Here is a 5,000-nt window from a genome sequence, read left to right as displayed (position 1 = left end):
TGTTTGTGGTTGATTGATTTGCTTGCAGGTTCTGACATTAAGTCCTAAGTCTGGTTTAGGTACCGGATTAGGCTTGATGTGTATTTTGTTAGTGTAGGCCTGACGTTGGCCTGTATGTGTTTGAGTGATTGCTTGTGAAGGGTGGTGGATATTAAAGCTATGCGGTATCATTGGTTGGCCGATCATGTTCTTGTTTGATTGTTGGTCGATCGATTAATGATACTTGTATAGTCTAAGTGTCTAACACTACATGAGTATTGAACTCAGGCGTATATATGGTTAACTAGGGATTGCTTGTTGACTTGTTTTAATGCAGGTTCCCGTTACTTGAAGCTAGATCATGGCAGGAGGCCAAGTCTAACTTAGTAACGGTTTGCTTAGCCTTAGCTTTTATTGCATGCTAGGGCTAGATTGATTGTTATTTTGGGTTGTCTGGGTAGAGTCTAGGTTGCGGGTAGAGGCCGCCAGCTCACTGAGTAATACTAGATTACTCATCCAACTCCGTTGTCCTTTTTGCAGGTCGCTTTAGGTAAGGATGATCGGATAGCTTGGTGCTGGACGTTAGGACCGCCGGTGTAGATTTTCATGCCTTTTGTAAACGGTATTGTGAATTGTGTTATGTTGACTCGATTTGGCATTAGGCCGGGCCCGGTCTCGAATTATTCAATGTATGGATATTTCTGAATCAATAAAGTAATTGTTTTATATGCGCTTCATGAGTACTCTGATATTTGACTAGTCCGGTCTAACACAACGTTAGGTCGAGGTACGGGTTGAAAAGCCTTAGGCCTCGATCTAACGGAAAACGCTAACTCTAGGTACGGGTTGCAAAGCCTTATGCCTTGACGCAGCGGGACGAGTTAGTGGATGAACTGGTCTAGGTCGTGGAGTAAAGTTTGTGACTCTGACCGGATTGTCCCTAGCCCGTCACGTAGCGCTTCCGGACCATGGTGTTGGGTTGGACGGTCAGTCATGTTCTTGTTTGATTGTTGGCTGGCCGGTTGGCCTTTCATCTCCAACCCTTGGTGTGGGTCGTCCGTCGGTCATGTTCTTGTTTGATTGTTGGCCGGTGGGTCGACCTATGCTTAGGACGGTTCGGGGGTGTTACAGAGGTGGTATCAGAGCATGGTTTCGTCCATGCTTCCGGAACTCATGATTTAATCGGTTTTAAATATTTATCGAGTCAAAAGAGTCACAAAAGGCATTAGGGAAACCGGTCACGTCCAGCGATAGGATTTGTGGTTTTAGGAAATTAGGATTGAGATAGTGGAATCTAGAACTGTTAGGTTGCTTGGGTAGAACTGTTAGGTTGCTTGGGTAGAACTGTTAGGTTGCTGGTTAGAATTGCGGTTAGGTTGCATTGTTAGTATTTGCTAGGTTAGTAGATTATTTGATTAATTGTCTACTAACTTGCATGTGAGGTGTTCTTTTGAGTTGCAGCGAGTAAGTATGTTTGTTGATCGGAACTTTAAGGGATGAAAACCTTAAAGTGGAGGGAGTTCGAGGCCAAACCCAAACCCGAAGCGAAAGAGGAGAGACAGATTCAGAGAACTGGGCTGTGGTATGGACTGGACAGATGGGAAGAAACAAGACTTCGTTGGGAAAGGACTTCATCAGTATCTGGGAAATGAGAGATCGAGGAAATGGTTGGAGTAATCAGAGGCGCAGATTGGCAAGATCGTATCATGGGAAATTAGTTGGGCAGCAAAGTAAAAACTAAGAAGAAGACGCAGTGATCATTCAAGTGAAGATTTATGAAGATGATTGTGGTGACATTGGGAAGGACACTCAAGGGACAGTGAAAGGCAGAGTGAAGAGATATGAAGACGATTATGGCGACTTTAGACAGTATACACAAAGGGACATGGGCAAGCAAAGTAAAGAGTTATGAAGACAAGTTGAGATTAAGTGAAGCATGAGAAATCAAGAAGTGAAGAAATGAAAGGATTCAAGACCGAGGAAATGCATGGAGATGTATTAAGATGGAGCGAGTTCAGAATCAGAAAATCTAGAAGAAGACTGAAGAAATCAAGGGGAGATATCTAAGGCCAACCGATAAAGAAGCACATCTAGTGATCAAGACAAAGTTATGTAATTAGGAGTTATGGAGGAGTTGTTATCAAGGTGGAGCAAGTTCAAAATCCAAAGTGTTCATGGAGACCTAAAGAAACCGAGAGAAAGGCGAGCCAGCAAAGAACCATATCTTATGACCAAGACCGCAAGACGAAGTTATTCAAAAGCTGAACATCATCACTACACATCAAGGAGGAACATTTCGTGAAGCTAAGCAATTGCGCAACTAAGAATTCGAGGACGAATTCTATTAAGGGGGGGAGAATGTGATAACCCGCCCTTTGGGATAAAATGGTCGAGAGAGCAAAAGTCAGAATCCAGAGCCGAGCTTTTGGGAATCAAAGCAATTGAAGGAATGTTAAGTTTTGATCACTTAAGACTTAACATGGATCGAAGAAAATAGAAGATTGGTCGAGAATCAACTTTCTGGTTGAGTCGCGGGCAATACAGATCGATCGGGAAATTTGAAGTACGAGAAGGTCGAAGAATGAATCGTGAGTGAAGCATGAGTTGAGATAAGCTGCTCTACCATTGTTAGAAATGTCTTAGATTGATTAGACGGCAGTTTTGGAAGAATCACATTTTTGAAGCACGACGGTTTAGAAGCTCGACGTTTTTGAAGATTGACGTTTCTTCATCGCGAAGTTTTCTCGGAATATCTTCGTATCAGTAAAATATTATTCTGAAGATATTATAAGTCGGAAGCAGGACGGGAATTAAGCAGGACGGGAAGCAAGCACGACGGGATTGAAGCACGACGGGAAAACCCGAAGTTGGGCAAAAACCCTAATTTCGGTATTACGAAATTCTTTGAGGAAGCCGGAGGCTCGGGAAATATTTTTAAAGGATATCAAAAATCATCTGTAGTTTATTAAAAATATTCAGAGAATCAGAATGGGAGCGGAAAAATATTCGGGATTGATCGCGGGTCAGAAATTCACAAGAAGGGTCGAAATCGCGCAAAGGAACCGAGAAGCTCGAGGTGGCTTGATCTAAGGGATAAGAACGTGGTGGCAACTGTCTAACCACCTTAGTGTCAAGAGAAGCTCGAGGTGTCGCCGTGCATGGAAGCTGCACATGCAGCTTGACATGTAGAAGCACGAGGTGGATCGCCAAGCACGAGATGTCGCGACGCATGGAACCGAAGCATGCTGATCGACATGTGTGAGGATGTGTGGCGCCTTGCATGAGCTCCAGTCATGCAGCCTGACATCTGGGAGGAGTGGTGGCGTCCTGCATGTGTCCTGGACATGCAGCCAGCCATGTGGAGCACGAGGTGCCGCCGTGCATGCGTCCGGAGCCATGCGGAGCGACACACGGGCTGCCACCAACCTGAAGCTGATTGGCTGGTGTCTCCTATATAAAGACCACGACCCCTTCTCATTTCATTCATCCATACCTTTCAAAAGCAAGTTAAAAAAGTGGGTTAGAGAGAGAGAAAGAAGTAGAAAAAGAAAGTAAGAGGTTCTGAGCTATTTCGAGAGTTTTAGAGAGTTTTCGAGATCAGTTTCTCTACTGATTTCAAGTCAGCGCCTAGGGAAGGTTCTGTCCAACTGAAGATCAACCAATTGAAGATCAATTCAGATGGGAAGCAAGTCAACGTGGTTAGAGAGAGAGAAAGAAAGTGTAGCTGAGTTCTGAAGACCGATACTCCACCGAGAAGGCCAGTTCCGTCCAATCGGCGATTCTCTACGATTGTGACGCGGAAGCTCTGTCCAATTCAATCCGTCCAAGCCAGTCATATTCTCCTACAATCAAGTGGAGGTGCTGTCCAAGATTAGTTCAGTTCCATGGGTTCAGATCAGTCGAAGTTCTCCTCGATACTCCGCCGAAAGTCCGAAGAACTGTCCAGCAGCTAAAGGAGATTCTGTCCAGATCAGTCTGTCCAGACGTGTCAGTTTCTTCATGATGAAGCCGAGGTTATGTCCAAGTCAAGATCAGTCCAGTCCAGTCCAGTCAAGGCGTCCCTTGGGTTTTGGCCAAGTCCTCTCCGATCAACCAGCTGCTTCTCGCCTAGAACACTGTGAGTTGGTTTGTTTGAATTCCACTTGGAATTTAGGGTAGATCGAGTCTGCATATAGATTAGAATGATCACGCTATTGAATGGTAGAGTCCTTAGGGTTATTTTATTTATGGAACCGGACTCAGTTTAGCAAGGGCTAAGCTGAGATGAATGGAATTAAGACTGAGTTAATAACCTGACTAGGACTAGGGCTAGGATGCATCATGTTTTCTATTATTGCGTGTTGATATTGTTGAGTGCAGGTTCCCGTTATCTTTAAAGATAGTTTCTCAGCGGGAGGCTGGACTATCTGGGTAACGGTTTGATTGTGTTGTTTAGTATTGATATTATTGTTTAGTAGTTAGTACTAAGGGTCTTAGGCCATATAGGCCGGACTACTGGTACTATTGGTTTGTGTTGTAGAGTCGAGTGTCTAGTTAGGATCTGGAACTTTATCTTTAGGTTAGGTTCTAGATTGAGTTTGTCTTGTTGTGAGTGTGCCGACAGTATGTGCGTAACCCGCCCATACTAGGCTTGTGTAGGGGTGATTAGTGTTTCCTCGGCCTCGTACCCAGCGGGTTCAAGGAAACCCCTTATTCGCTGGATCGGGAAGACTCAGACGAACGGTGTCATGTACTATGGCTGAGTATTACACGACGGTGTAATGTGGCAGTGACCCGAAGGACTGTGGGCTGTCGCGCGGTGACCCGAATGACTGTGGGCCGCGGTCGGTTGAAAGTTCCTTCTTCTGGCCTTTGTGGTAGGGAGATAGGATATTGCCGATAGAGAGGAGGAACACGAAGTCACCAGGGCCCAGGTTAGAGTGTTGTGTTAGAGTGTCGTAGAGGGTTATGGAACCCTCGAGTTAGTGTAGCACCGATATACGGTGTTACGAGTTAGATCGAGTCGTAGTTACTCATAGTCT

The sequence above is a fragment of the Brassica napus genome, unplaced genomic scaffold, assembly GCF_020379485.1.
Source record: "Brassica napus cultivar Da-Ae unplaced genomic scaffold, Da-Ae ScsIHWf_1633;HRSCAF=2249, whole genome shotgun sequence".
Classification (NCBI taxonomy): Eukaryota; Viridiplantae; Streptophyta; class Magnoliopsida; order Brassicales; family Brassicaceae; genus Brassica; species Brassica napus.
This window is presented reverse-complemented; position numbering follows the sequence as displayed.